This window comes from Sturnira hondurensis, unplaced genomic scaffold (assembly GCF_014824575.4).
Source record: "Sturnira hondurensis isolate 20B ecotype Veracruz unplaced genomic scaffold, ASM1482457v3 Scaffold0004136, whole genome shotgun sequence".
NCBI lineage: Eukaryota > Metazoa > Chordata > Mammalia > Chiroptera > Phyllostomidae > Sturnira > Sturnira hondurensis.
In genome coordinates this window covers 27,725,492-27,741,472 of record NW_028076767.1, presented here as the reverse complement: position 1 = coordinate 27,741,472, position 15,981 = coordinate 27,725,492, and the positions used below count along the sequence as shown (strand labels likewise).

Below are 15,981 nucleotides of genomic sequence, written 5' to 3'. Positions count from 1 at the left end.
CCCCAGGGCCTGCTTCTTCTCCGAGAAGTCCCAAGACCAAGTAAGCAAGCACTTCCTTTAAGAAAATTAAGATCCTGAAGACTCCTGCTGCTCTCAAGTGACCCAAAGAAATGACCGAGCTTCCCTTTACAGCTACCACTGCAGGAGCGCCTTCTACGTGCCAGTAACTGACGGACTGTGCTCGGCACTTCCTGCAGTTCATCCCCAACCTTACAACAATGCTGTACATCAGGCATCATTATCAAGGCTGTACACAGAGACGGAACCTGGTGCCCACAGAGGTCAAGGGACTCACCTAAGGCTGCACAGGGGCGGTGGTACGATTTGAACTTAGCTCTGACTTGTAAGCTCTTGTTTGTTTCCCTGCATCTCAAACTCAATTCCAAAATATGTATGCATCACCACGGGCCAGGCAACACATCATGTACCATGGGGGATACCGGAGAATGAGGCCACTCCAATGATCAAGAAGCCAAATAAAAGGAAAATAAGATTACTGGGAGAGATTCATTTCTCTACATCCAGCATCTTAAACGAGGCCAGCCACAGAAGTTAGTACTGAAATATATACGGAAGACACAGAAAACACCAGTCAACTACAGCACAAATCAGCCTGTGGCCAGTGTCGTGAGGGAACCTGCTAAGGGAGTGTAGACTGTACCACGGTGCAGGCCTCCAAGGAGGGTCTGTGGCATTTGAGATAAGCTGAGAAACCCACTTTGACAGTTGACAATGAAAAACATATCAGTGGAGTCCAGGGAGCAGTACAGCATGATAAAACCTTCCAGCAAAACAAGGAAAAATATGGCTGAACAGAAAACTGTGTGGGCCCTGAGCATAATTCAACCCACAGCTCCTTCATCAGGGGCACTGTTAGGTCATGGACTCTGGTATGTGGACGGAAAGGGCATTTTTGGTTGTTGCAATATTTGACTGCTTCCTTGGTATTTAGCACATAGGGACCAGGAGGTTAAACACCCAGCAAACTGTAAGGCAGTCTTTTTTAAAAAGTATTTTATTTATTTATCTTTAGAGAGGAAGGGAAGGACAGAAGAAGAGAAATATCAATGTATGGTTGCCTCTCGTGAGTCCCCTGCTGGGAACTGGCCTGCAACCCAGGCATGTGCCCTGACTGGGAATCGAACCGCGATCGTGTGGTTCGCAGGCATGAGCTCAATCCACTGAGCTACACCAGCCAGGGCCAAGGCAATTTTATAGAAACAAAAGTTGCCCTTACCCTACCTGACTTTCAAACACCAAGACAGTCATATAGGCGACAAACCAGTTTATAGTTATCTGAGCCTAGACTGAACTACTTTTTACACGTTACAAAGTACTTTCGCATGGTTTTAGAGGCAGTACACTCATACACTGCATGGCAAAGGAAAGATGTCAACACCACATAAAAAGAGCACAGTGCTTTGTTGTGTGTTTAGGGGCAAATTATCACATCTGTGACACACGTTCCAATAGTTCCAAAAAACTGAAAAAGCACACACACATTTTCCTGAATGATAAATATACATTAGAGAAAGCGTATTCAGCAAAATGTGAACACTTTGAATTGCAGATGCTCATCGTACTTTTAATTTTTTTTCTGAATGTTTAACATTTTTCATAGTAAAAAGCCGGGGCGGGGAGCTCATCTGGCCCTCATTACATGAGAGGCTGCAAGAGGGGCCAGGAGCACAGACTCCAGGCCTCTGTGACCTCAGGCAGGTTACTGTCCCGCCCTGTGCCTCAGTTTCCCCACCTGCAACACGAAGACCATGGTGCCTGCCTCACAGCACTATTGTCAGGACTGAATAATGTGATGCCTGGAAGCTGGTCCGAGCAAAGCCTGGCAGGTCTGCGCCACTGAACTCACAGCTGTCACCTCACACCTCAGTAAACGGTGCCGTCCGCATGCCTGCCCACCCCCCGTCTGGGTTTTCTGTGCCGGCAGAAAGACTGGAAACTCTTGACCAAGAGTTGTTCTCATGCTACTTCCTTCTGCTCAGACCCTCCCTCTCCCCCTCTCGAAGCTGCTCCAGCCAGACAGACCCTACTTCACTTCGAACTGACTGCATTTCTTTTCTCTCACTCTCCAGACTTTACTACCTGCCCATCTCACCTGAACGCCTTTCTCCTCCCTCCCTCCGAATTCCTCCTTATCCTCAGGGACACGGGCCATGCACCAGATCCTCTGTGAGCCTTGCCAGACTCGGCCACCACTTTGCTGTCCTCTCAGAAACTTAGGGGAAGACTGCCTTGGAGCGCTGATTACTGCTCAATTCGCAGAAGCCTCTCCAGACAGACCGTAAACTCCTTGAGGGCAAAGGCCTTTCTTTGTGATGCATTTTCTTAGGCTTCTCAGAGCCCCTGGAAAAAGACTCATAAAGCTTCCTTTGGTCTCGGCCCTGCATTTGCTAGCCCTTGCTTTTAACAACACCTCGAATAAACACTTGCTCCAAATGGAACACGTCACTTGTCAATATCTTCTGTGTTCACATACAGCCCAAGGTGGTCCCCCAAATCCCAAGCCACATGTGCTGTGCATTTAGAGGCCAGGACACACTAAAGCACCTCGTGCTGAACACACCCAAAGGCCAGCATGAGCTGTGTCTCCGTTTCCTTCCCAGCGAACCCATCATTCTGCCTGAACTGCTATTGGAAGGACCAATGGAATTCACAGGTGATAGGCTGCAGGTGACTGGACCAGAGTCCTCCCCCTGAGGTGGCTGCGGAGAGAAATGTGCACACAAGGGAGCAAGGAAGAGGAGAGCATACCCCAGACCAGGACTTTGACCCTGGCACCAGAGCAGACTTCCTGGGAGCGAAGCTGGACCACATTGCTCATCACGTTCCCTTGCTTAGAACCTTCTGATACCTTTCACTGTGCTTAGAATGGGATCCCTATGCCTCATGGCTGTCTACAAAGCCTGAGTTGACCCGGGCGGGATGACTCCTCTGGTCTGGAACTGTACCACTCGCCCCCGCCCACTGCCCGTCCCCCAGCATCACTCTATCTGTCCTTCGAGCAGGACAAACTCAACCTCATTTTACAGCCTTTGTAAAGGTTTTGTGCCGGTGGCTTCGAGCCATGGCTCTACCACTTACTGGCTGTGTGGCCACAGGTACCGTAATCGCGCTGAAACTGAGCTTCCTCACCCATGAAATGCAGCCATCTGGGGTATATTCATCAAGTGTTCAAGGCTCTGGAGACAAAGTGATGAAGCGACAAGACCACCACTCTCTTTGGCTCACCTTCTACTGGACAAAGGGCAATTAAACAAATAAGACAATGTCAGACAGGAGCAGATTCTATGACAAAAATGAAACAAGGTAATGGGACAGGTGAATGGAAGCGGGAAAGGAGGCTACATTCTAGATGGTGGTCAGGTAAGGCTGACTTGAGGAGGTGACATATGAGATATTATTCAGAGAAAAGGTAAATGGTACATGGGATCTATTTGTAGATTATTTTCTTTCTTTTTAAAAAATATTTTTTAAAACTATTTTTTAAAGATTTTATTTATTTATCTTTAGAGAGGAAGGGAAGGAGAGAAGGAGAGAAATATCAATGTATGGTTGCCTCTCATGTGTCCCCTGCTGGGAACTGGCCTGCAACCCAGGCATGTGCCCTGACTGGGAATCGAACCGAGATCGTCTGGTTCACAGGCCTGCGCTCAATCCACTGAGCTACACCAGCCAAGGCTGTATTATTTTCTTTTCGTTTTTATTTTTTAATCCTCACCTGAAGACATGCTTATTGAATTTAGTGTGGGGAAGGGAGGGAGAGAGAGAGGGAAAGAAACATCAATGTGAGAGAGAAACATCGATCAGCTGCCTTTGGCACACACCCCGACTGGTACCGAACCCGCAACCCAGGCATGTGCCCTGACCAGGAATCAAACCCACGACCCTTCAGTCAAACCAGACAACATTCCAACCAACTGAGTCACAATGGGCATCTCTGTATTATTTTCTACAAGTGCATATGAATCTGCAATTATCTCAAAAAGCCAAAAACACACACAAAAAACCCCAAAACAAAAGCCAATCATCCCGCCTGCTATGTGGATATTTATATCCTCACACACATGCATACATGATAGGTATACACACATAAAATTTTTAAACTTTGTTTTATCTAACCCAGTATTTTTAATAAAACACTATCTTTTCAACATGTAAATATAAAAAATAATTAATGACATATTCTTTATCTTTGAACTAAGTCTTTGAAATCCAAAGTGTACAATACATCTCAATTCAGAACAGCCACATTCCCAGCGCTAAAAAGCCGCCCTTGGCTGCTGGCCAGCCCACTGAACGGCGCAGCTGTGGAGTTCTATCTGAGGCCTTTGACCGTGGGCGTTCAGCTCTGACGCTCGCGCCCCCGGGTACCCATTCCCCTCGCCCCAGTTTCGCTGAGATATAACTGACACATAACACTGTATCAGTTTCAGACGCAGGACCATAATCCTACAGTGGAACAAGAAGGGAATGGGGAAAGTCCGCAAGGAGGCAGCTGCCACTGTCTGGCAGCTCGAAGCCTGCATCACGGAGGAGGGTGGGTTCTGTTGCTATAGCAACATAACCAGCTGGACTGTGGTAGACAAGCCGGTGAGGTCAGGGCAGGAGGTATTTAAATCATACCTACCCAACAGTGCTTCTGTGCGAGTTAAACCAACCAAGTATGTGTAAAACTCCCAACACAGTGCTAAGCACACAGTAAATGTTCAATGTATTTTGAAATTTAAAAAAGTGATCCTAAAGTCCTAGCACATAAAAAATAAATAAATAAGGTATACTTCAGATACTGGATAAAATCCTCCAAATCCTTCAGAAGTTAAAACTAGTTCCAAACTCCACTTTTCAGTGATTAACAAGAAGGATCAAGAATTACATTTACTCCCCTTCCTGACTTGGTTTTCACTCAGAGAGACATACATATGTATCCAAGTAAAGGATTCCCATAATTATAAAAATCTAAAGTTTTTCCTGTCAGCACTCTCAATCTCAATTAGATTTAAATGAAAATTTAAATTAGAAGTAGCATTTTTTCTAATACAACACTGGCTAGATCACTACTAGAAGTGATTTGTGCTAGATTTTTTTAAAAGAAATATTAACAAAACATACTGGAATCCCAGGGGGAGAAAAATCAAGAAAAGAGACTGTGTAACAAATGATTTAAATGGGACAGTCTATGGGAAATAAAACTGAGGGTGCATATGTCATTGGGGCCAAAGAGTGGCATTAAAATATTGCTCTGAGATAAAACTGTACTTTGCGTGATTTACTTTTGTTATTTGAGGGAAGAGAATGGGAGTTTAGCTTCTTTGACTGAATAAGCTTAGAAAAGGACAAGATGTCATAAATCATAAATGGAAAGAAAGCCAAATTTTTACTAACTGAAAAACCAAACTTTTAGAAAATCAGATCTAATGGCAAGCAGTCATTTGGAAACAGAAAATCTTCCTGACAACTTAAGTTAAAGGCACAGACTTTCTGACCTGGATTTATGTAACTCTTGTACCTAGGAGATGGAACAGCTGACTGTCCTGTCCAAACAAACACCAAAGAAAACTTATTACAACCACCAGGGATATTCCATTTCTCTTCCCACAGTGTCTGCTAATGCTTATCTCAGACAGATACGTGTGTATGTGTGTGTGTGTGTGTGTGGTTTGGATGGATGTTCTGCATGATCAGAATTCTTCACGGTACTGAGGAGAAAACAAAGTGTTTAAAAAACACTTGGGCTTCATTTTAAAAAAAGAAAACTGATTTTTTTAAAAAGAGGAATGCTGGCTTTGGGAAAGCTATTTTAATTGGGAGTTGAGCAAAGTGTTGTCAGAAAAATATAGACAAATGAAGATACTGTTTATATTTCAAAGATGGTGAAACATTCTGCCACGAAATTTTACCAACACTAATCCCCAGCAAACAGTTTCTTAGGAAAACTATTTTTATCCCTTTATCAGCTTGGTTGGTATTTCATTTTTTGCACATATATGGACAAGCTATATAAAGCGAAACTGTTTCTATGCTTTAGAAACATACATTTTGCAAATGGAAACAAAGCATATTGCACTATGATGTTTGTTTATTTGCTAGGTTGAAAAATAACTGGGGGGGGTCCACTAATATGAAGCCTCAGAATGAGAATCCATACAAGGAATAGGCTTGACTCCCCAAAACTCCAGAAGCACAGACCCTCCAGAGCAGAGCACCAATCTGGAAAACTGTGATTAATGCTGACTGATCTGGAACACGTGCACGTGAATTATTTCATTGCTTCACGTGGCATGTAAGATGCTATTATTGTTCCCATTTTTTCAGATGAAGAAACTGCAGCTCAGAAAGGCTAGTGTCCCAAGCCTAGGCCAGGTGCTCAGTTGGTTAGAGCGTTGTCTGATACAAGGCTGCAGGTTCGATCTCTGGGCAAGGCATATACAAGAATCAGCCAGTAAATGCATAAATAAGTGGAACAACACACTGATATTTCCATGTCCCTCTCTCTTCCCCACCCTCCCTCTTCCTCTCTCTTTCCAAAATCAATGAATAAACATTTTTTTTTAAAGTCATCAAGTTGGTAAGTGCCATGGCTACCAAAACCAGCTCCCTCCAGCTATGAGGCCATGAGAGTAATGGCAATGACAGCAAGGGTGGGAGCAGTGACAGCCCTTAAGTCACACTATGTGCTGAGCTCTGTTATGTGCCCCGCTCATATGTCACGGAACTTTCATGACAACCCTACTAGGTACACAGGCAGTTTGCCTTTGGGGCCCCCCTGCTTCTTTGCCCACAAATTACTATGAGCACCCGATGGCAGCATGCTTTCTTTACCCCCATCCCAAATCAACACTGGTTCTAAAATGCTGATAATTACTGAAGCTGGATAATGAGTATTGGGGGTTTCTTTATACTCTTCTCTCTACCTCTAGGTTTGAAAACTACCTGACAAACCTTCAGAATTGTTTATTCTAATGTGGAATCGGACCCACTGAAGAAGCTAGAAGATGAACCCCCACTAACAATAAGTTCAAAGGAAGTGTTATGGAAGACAGCTATGTACCGACAAGAAGTGAAGACAGTCACCTAATTCCACAAACATAAAATGAGCACCCATTAGGTTAAGATAGATAAGGGTCCAATGTAGGGTCCCTGTCCTCAAATAACCAGAGCTCTGTAGCGGACCGAAACGAATGCAAAAGTAATCAGGGCGGAGGCCCAGCTACGAGAGATGCTATAAAAAGGAAAGTGCAAACAAAGTGCCACGTGAATTGGAAAAAGAAGTCACTTTGGGACAAATTCCACTGCACTAAGTAACTCTCCGGGGCAACCCACACTCACTGGTGTATTAAACCCCAAACACCATCTAAACTCAGTAGAAATGGAGTTAAAGCCCAAAGCAAACTTCGTGCTGGAATGCCCACATGCCCTCTTCCACGGCACGATAATGGTCTCCAGGCAGAAATCCAGGCCTCTGGGCCAAGAGAGATGGAATTCCTCAGAAGTCTTATGATCAAAGCTTACTTATTAGCGAAGATTTTAGCTGGAGAGAAAACCACCAAAACACCACTCAGAACACCAAAAACTGAGAAACAGTGTACATGTTCAAGTTCAGGGTCTGGTGCTACTACTCACATCAACTGACACACAGTAATGCACACGTAACAATTTAAAGAGAAATAAAGTCGAAGCTCTTTCCCTGATATGACCGGGACTAAGTACAATTCTTTAAAAAGAAAACCGAAAATAACAGCTGGTTAAAGACAGGAATCATTCAGAATGTCCATTCATTTATCGAGTACTTGATAAGAAACCAAGGCTTTCTCTTAAGAGTAAGTTTTAGCAATTCAAGTCCTGGTGCAAACCACACTTGTGAGACACATCTAAGATTCCCGGGTTTTACCTTCCCAATTATTCATGTAGGCCCTACTAAAGGTAGGAAGTAAATTTATAAAAGACTGTGTTCAGATAAAATTGTACAGAATTAGGAATCAGTGTAACCTAAACAGGACTTTATTTAAAACAGTCCGGGTGCTTTCAGAAGAAGAGGCGTGTATCTCTTGGCACAAAGGCTTCATTTCAAAATGAAAGGACATCAACAGAGGTTCAAGTTGAGGGAACACAAGGGACAATTTGGCGCAATTGGGCTTTAGCTCAAAGAGTGGGTTGGAGCGCCAGAGGGATCTCTCCATAATGCAAATCTGATGACGTTGTTTCCCTCCCATTCGATGGCTCCCCTCTGCCTTCAGGAGAGAGTCCCCACTCCGAACAAAGGCTCCAGGGCTCTGCAGTCTCAGTTCCCCCTCCTGCAGGACGGCGGCCCCCTTCCCTCCCCAAGCTGCGAAGCCTCCCTCTTCCATTCCTCCCCCCGTCCTTACTTGTCCGGTCTTGTTGATTCTCCTGAAATGTCTCCCAAGTCCACGTGCTCCATTCCATTCCTGCTGCCAGCGGCCTAGACCAGGCTATTTTGTCTCATTTTTACCTTTGCTCCTCCATCTCCCCAAACAGGACAAATATATCCTTATTGCTTTGTTTTATTATAAAAGCAATCCATGCTCATAAAACAGCGGAAAAATAATGCAATAAGGAAAGGAATACAAATCTCCCCGTAATCTCATGACAAACATAAAGATCTGATCTTTCTAGTACACCCACACTCACAGCAGCATCATTCACAGAAGGCTGCATCGGGAAGCAAGCTGAATGTCTACATCCATGCACTGTACATACAAAGTGCTTTGGAATATGACTGTCTTTAAAAAATTCTGATACACGCTAAAACACAGATGAACCTAGAAAACATTACAATGAATGAAATAAGCCAATCACAAAAAGACAAATATTGTGTGATTCCAGTAATATGAAGGATTCTAGTCGTATAAAAGTACATGAAGTATCCAGTTATACAAGTAGTCAAGTTCATACAAACAGAAAGTAGAGCCCTGGCTGGTGTAGCTCAGTGGATTGAGCACGGGCCTGTGAAGCAAAGGGTTGCCGGTTCGATTCCCAGTTAGGACACATGCCTGGGTTGCAGGCCAGGTCCCCATTAAGGGACACACGAGAGGCAACCACGCATTGATGTTTCTCTCCCCCTCTTTCTCCTTCCCATCCCCTCTCTCTAAAAATAAAGAAAATATTTTTTTAAAAAAGAAAATAGAATGGTGGGTGCCCAAAGGCCATGGGGAAATGAGTTGTTGTTTAATGGTTGTTGAACAGGTATAAAGCTTCAGTTCTACAAGATGAAAAAGCTCTGGAGATTGACTGCACGAGTATCTTTACCACCACCAAAATGACAAATTTTATGTTATGGGTCTCTTACTCCAATTAAAAATTACAAAATTTTAAAGAACTAATCTTTCCAGATGTTTTCCCTGTAAATATGTAGGTATACATTTAAAAAAGTAAAAAACAGGAACATACCGTAATGGACGTGGACAAGTGTAGGGATTGTGGAGGGGAGGTGGGAGACGGTGCAGGAGTGATGCATGGGAATGGGACAAATACACTAAAAAAACAGGCACACACTGTAATCTGCTTTTCATCCCTAACCACGTGAGGTTAAACATCTTTCTCATGGGCAGAGTCCCCACCTCATTCTTTTCTTTACCCATCACATGACTGCGCCATCATTTAACCAGTTTGTCTGCAGGTTTTCAGGATTCTAAAAACACCATGGTCAAGGTCTCTGCGTATTTCCTCATTGTGTCTCATGACAGACATCCGGGCTCTTATGTACTCCCTTTGTGGTATCAGTATTCTGATTTCCCCAAGGGACAAATATCTCCTCTTCATGCAAACACCGGTCCTGCACACTGCCTCCTCCCCTCTGGCCAGTTCTTGCTCTCCTGGGCTAGCCTGGGCACATTTATTTTAAAGTTTATTGCTGGTGCTTATTTTTCATATTGCTAGTCATTTCTCCCTCAATTACATTTTCTGACCGTTATTGCTTGCACAATGCATTTGTTTTTTGTCTACCTCGTAGCTGCTTATTCACTTAACCCTATATCTAATTACTTTTAACTTAATTCTGCTGAATTTTCTCAGCAGATAATCCTCTTAGAGGCAGGCAATCATATCATCTAGTTAGTTATTAAGACTAAAAGCTCTGGGTTTGGGCAGACCTAGATTCAAATCCTATGTGACCCTGAGTAGGCATTTTCCTTTGGTTTCCTCATCCACGAACCCCAGTTCCCAGTTACCCAGTTACCAGGGGGCTGTCTCGAAGCACCTCTGCAAAGGTCCCATCAACTGAGATTAGTGCACGGAAAGCGCTCAACACAGTATCAGTTCAATACATGTCAGCTATGTGCCAATAATAAAAACACAACGTTCTCTCCACATTCACACGGTTTTTCCTTGTCGCATTATGCTGGTGGCACTCCTCTTCAGCATTTACCTTGCTTCCCAATTCTCCCAAAAATGCAGAAGCCATTAGACTCCTTTTCAAGTGCCTGTGTGGTGGATATCATTCACTCTCATCCTCTTGGGAAAGCTGCATGGCTGATTTTCCACTTTGTCTTCCATCTGTTCTCAGTCTCTCCCCCAATACTGTGTGCAGTCAGCATTTACAGGGGCTCATGCCTCCGTCTCTCTGGTGCTTACAAAGGCTTCACCTGATTCTCTAATCACTCTCCAGCCTTCTCTCTCTTCCCCCTCACAAACTCCTTTCAGCTGCCTACCTACACTTTGTCTTTCTCACATCCCACTCTCTCTTCATCTTACTGATATATTACATTGAACCTTTGGAAGCGGCTGGTATTATGGATTCCGCCCCCAACACTTCACCAAATCTGCTCAGTTAGGTCCCCCATGACCTCTATATGGATTTATCCAAAGAACACTTTAATGTTTAACTGATTTCATTTGAAATCTCAGCAGCATCCAGCAAAGCTGGGCTCTCCCTTCGGCTCTCATCACTACACAATCCTAGGTTTTCTCCACCATCTCTGGTCACTTCTTCACACTGTCTACATGAATGGTTCTTCCAGAGTGTTCAACGCAGTGGCCCTGAATGATCTGGGTCTTTTAAAAAATCTCTCTGGACGTATCTCTTCCAATATTGATTAAGTTCCAGCTGTACTGGATGGCTTTCTTTTTTAAATATTGATTTAAGCTCCAGCTTTGCTAGACTGCTTTCATCTCTGTGAATGCAGCTTTGAACCTGTTTGGATTACGTGCCAGGAGGGCAGGCACCTGATTCCTTACTGCCTACACAATGCCCTGCACATAGTAGGTGTTCAATAAATAGTTCTTGAACCATACATGAATGGCTGCAATGTGAAAGCAGACTGGCGGAGTGATGACACCAAGAGAGAACAAAAAAAAACCCTCTTCTGTCTGAAACCACACTTCAATCAATCACACACAACCATCACTGAATGCTTAAAATCCTTTGATGGCTCCCCAATGCCCCCGAGATAAAGTCCAAACTCCTCAAAACTTGCAAGGACACACAAGGAAAGTCTTTCATAAGGGACACCTCTTATTTCTCAAATATCCTTTAGCCAGACCACTTCCACAGTTCAGAATAAGCCTCCAGCCTGTGAAATCCCAGCAAACTCCAGGAAGCCTGCACTCTGCCCCTTGGGCTTAGCACACACAGCTCTTTCTACCTAGATTCTAGAACACTGTGCCCCCATCAGCCCCATCTTCTGACCAGGACAAAGGCAGACTTCTATCTCATTCTGGAAGTCATCTCCTTTTGGAATCTCTCTTTGGCCATCCACCCCAACCTCATCACCCAAAATTGGGGTTAACTGCCTTCTCTGTGTATTCATAGTTCCCTGTATGCCCCAAATCAGGCCTCGAATCACAAGAAATTCCTAGTTATGCTGTAAAACGGTGGTATTCCCTGAGGACAAGATGTCTCACTCACTCTTCTTCCCGTGGCAATGGGCCCAGGCCCTGGTACACAAACATGCCCCATGTCGGACCTCCTTGTTAGGACAAGTCCACCTCCGGGGTAGTGCAAATTGGATTCTAGACCACAGCAACAAAACAAGTATTGCAATAAAGCCAGTTGTGATCTTTTTGCTGGTGGAGGGTCTTGCTTTTAGTAATTTGTAAAAAGTGCAACACCTGCGGAGTGCAATAAAGCCAGGCGCAATTAAACGAGAAATACCTGTATTAGTAATAATAAAAGCTACCAAGTGTTGTGGACTTATCTGCAAGAGTTTTACATATAAACGTACTTTCTATTAACCTTCTAAGACGAGTGCTATCATCATCCCCATTTCACAGACACGAAAACTGAAGTCGACCTTCTGTGGCCCCAGAAGAGTCATACAGGCAGACAGACGAGACATTTTCTGCAGTTTTGAGTTATTCCCCAGCTCCTAAATAAGGGCTCTGCCGTTGTTAAAGAAACTTTTGCGATCAGGGCCCCCAAATATAATGAAACAGCCTAACGCGCACTCACTCCAAGCCAGCGCCTAGCAGGGTTAAAGGGCACGTGGGGACGCCGCCCCGACGCAGCTACGGGCACAATGGTCCCGCCGCCGTCTCCTTCCCGGGGGTCCCCCGCCGCCCAGCCCCTCGCTCGCTTCAAGGAGTTGACACTAGGGTGCTGTGTTTGGCCGCGAATGCCCACTTCGCCCCAGCTCACCTGCCGTCCCGCCGCCCCACCGCCTCGCCGAGCCAACGGTTGGTCCCGCAGCGCCTCCCCCGGGCTGCTGGGCGTCCGCAGCGCGCGCCGAGCCCGTTTCCTTGGCGACCGGAGCGCCAGAACTCCCGCAGCTCCCGCTACGGCGGCTCGGAGGGGACCAGGAGGGTTCGCGGGTCTTTCCGCGGCCCCGAGCGGGTGGCGGTGGCGGAAGGGAAGGGGCTGGAATCGGCACACAGTGTGGGACCCGCGGGTTTCGCGTCCTGGAGCGTGGCCCCGAAGAAGGAGAGAGGAAGGGAATGCTGGGGAAAAGACCGGGGGAGGACTTGAGGTCGGACCCTGCCGGTGCCTCGATTTCTCTCTCTGTAACGTGTGAGGGAGACCATTCCGAGAGAGGATGGGGCGACAGGAGCCTGCTAGACTGGGAATATTCAAAGACGTGAAAACTGTCGCGGGAGGGGTGGCAGATGCCTCCTGCTTTAATCTCCGGAGCGGTGGTGTGGCAAAGAATAAAAAGCTTACTTCTTTGGGCTCAAGGCGACAATTAGATCACCACATTTCATTTCAATATGGGAAATAATTTCGTTTGTGACCAGAAATTGCGATTCTTGGAATAATCCGGCAGATAACACGGGAACACGAGCCTAAAAGATATTCGAAGCCCTGGCTGGTGTAGCTCAGTGGATTGAGCGCGGGCCTGCGAACCACACGATCGCGGTTCGATTCCCAGTCAGGATACATGTCTGGGTTGCAGGCCAGTTCCCAGCAGGGGATGCACGAGAAGCAACCATACATTGATGTTTCTCTTCCTCTCTCCTTCCCTTCCCCTCTAAAGGTAAATAAATAAAATATTTTTAAAAATATTCGTTGCTCCTTTGTTTGTGAAAGCAAAACGGTAAAGACCAACCTAAATGTCCATTAGTAGGGGACTGAGTAAATAACTTATGGTGCTTCCGTACAATGAGTTAAGAACTAAGAGAGACGTAGATCATTTTAGTTGTAGACCTCTAAAAGGGGGGCGATATGCATATGCATATGCATATATGAATTCTGGAAAGAGACCTGGGAAGTACGGGGTTTTTAAATGCATTTTCACTGTGTTGTGGGGTTTTTTTTTTTTTTGCAGTATTTTAAAAAGCCAAGTACATGCATTATCTTTTCAAACAATTTATAGGAGTGAAAGGGATCAGAATATGCCACCTCAAAATATGCCACTTTTTAAGGGTAATTTTGAGTTGCAGGCAATTGAGAAGCAGACACAAGGACTCTGCCCTCACCCTGTAAATTTCCGTTTGTTTAGGTGTTCCCTGCTCCCCTCCCTCCCTGCAGGATAATCACAGGAGCTAACCCTAGACTCTTATCAATGAGAGGAAACCGACAGAACAAACCTTGCTAAAACAGTATTTTTTAAACATAATTAATTTCTGCCATGTATCTATCTACCTTCTTGCAGCCTGCCTCCCCAAAAGCTTAGACCCCTTCCCATTGTCTTAACACTTCTCTACAAATTTAACATTTACCAGCCTTGGCCAACCGGTATAAAAGGCTCCGTCTCTAGCCAGCCCAGTCACTGAACCTAAAAGATTAGAAGAAAAAAGTTCCTCCCTACAGAGGAAAAAAGAAAAACAAACCACCCAGTTTTCACAATCGACTGTAAGTATAGGAGGGCCTACTGTAGGTGGCAGTGGGCCCCTAGCCTAGAAGAGATGGTGCTGAGGAGTTCTCGCAACAGGTGGAAAATTGGAGTAGAGGATCTCAAAGATAGGCTTTTCCCTAACTTTGCCAGCGAGAGGAGGCACATGTAAACGCTTAGTGTTAAACCCAGAGATCCGCAGGATCCCACATTTGGGAGGACTAGTGCTTGCAGGTCAGAAGATGAAAAGCTCTTCAGCAGCTGGCTCGGCCCTATGTTCCTCACTGAACATAAACAGTGCACAGAATGTAAACAAATGGTAGGCAAGGCCACTCTGCAGTTGGAACAAAGAAGAGACTCATGATCCAACATCCTCCTTTTCTGACTTAATATGAGTGGATCCTGCTTCTTTTTCAATTCTGGCCCTGTTTTATTTCATTTTCCTACCTCCTGCATAAAAATTAAGATACCTAAACATCAATTTGTGGCTGCTTCTTGATTGTCCAATTCAAAACAATGCCCTACTTCCCTGCCCTATCCTTGGCGATACACAGCACAAACCCAAGTCCTAATAATAAGCTCTTTTCAAGTTCCTCTTACCAAGATAAGTTCTCTCTTAATGAACAAGCTTAAAACATCTTTTTGATTACAGGGCTTTAAGAGCTTCTTGGAAGGTTCATGGTCCTGAAGCAACTTTGGGGGTATTTGGGGGTAGGGGGGGAGATATGCTGAGGCAGGAATTGGAAAAGCTTGAGTAATTCTCCTTCCTTTGCCATCAACCCCTTCCTGTGGCCTTGGGCAAACGATTTAACACTGGGTCTTTTTCTTTCTTTTTTTTTTAAGATTTTATTTATTTTTAGATGGAGGAGAAGGAAAGGAGAAAAAGAGAAACATCAATGTGGGAAACATCCATCGGTTGTCCCTTTCTGAGGCCCCTACCAGGACAAACCCACAACCCAGGCAGGTGCCCTGACCAGAGTCCAACAGGCGGTGACCTTTCACTCTTCAGAGGATGCCCAACCAGTTGAGCCACACCAGCCAGGACAAGCTTTTTCCCATTTCGGTAAAAGAAGGGATCCAAGTATATTTCTAAGGCTTCTTCCAACCCAAATATCGCAGGATTCCAAACTGTACAGGTTCTTCCATTCTCCGCTAAATGTTCCCCTACATTAGTCATTTATACAACATCACCATCGTTGTAATATGGTGATGTAATATGTAATATTACATCATTGTTGTAATATGTAATACCCCCTATACTGTGTGTATTTAAGTAAATCATTTTCTGGTTTTTTTCTCCCTTCAAATAGACTCAATTGTTACTTACATCTACAAAGGAAAACTTATCTCACTGCTTAAGTGGAAAACCAGCATTGTGTAGTAGAAATGAAGAATTTTTGGAAACACACACAGACCCTAAAAATAGTGTTATTTAACTGTAGCTGTGGTTACCTTTGGAGAGATTTGGAAAGTAAAGCCTTCATTCTATTAAAAAGGGGGAAATGCAAATGTTAGAAAAATGTTAAATACATACTAGTCTCAAATAAACCTTCTTTCGGTTTGAAACGGGACTTTTTCACTGGGCCTTTCAATGTTAATTGAACAACTTTTTCAACTTTTTCAACTTTTTCACTGGGCCTTTTAATGTCATGTTCATTTCGTTTACCCCAAATCATATTGCATAGCCCACATTTTAGGAGACAGTGCCCATTTTCCCCTAACTAATTTGACTCATCTGCAAGTT

The 15,981-nt window shown here is 44.6% G+C and overlaps 1 protein-coding gene across 4 annotated transcripts in view; it reads right to left on the bottom strand.

Moving 5' to 3' along the window:
- PKIG (cAMP-dependent protein kinase inhibitor gamma) overlaps window positions 1-15,981 on the bottom strand; it is a 115,397-nt gene that overhangs the window by 62,301 nt on the left and 37,115 nt on the right. The window contains exon 1 of one of the 4 annotated variants that reach the window (XM_037044130.1): window positions 12,608-12,689. The exons of the other annotated variants lie outside the window; for them this stretch is intronic. The gene's annotated coding sequence lies outside the window, so the exon portion shown is untranslated. Of the gene's footprint in view, window positions 1-12,607; window positions 12,690-15,981 lie in introns of those variants that run through there. 4 annotated transcript variants of the gene reach the window in all.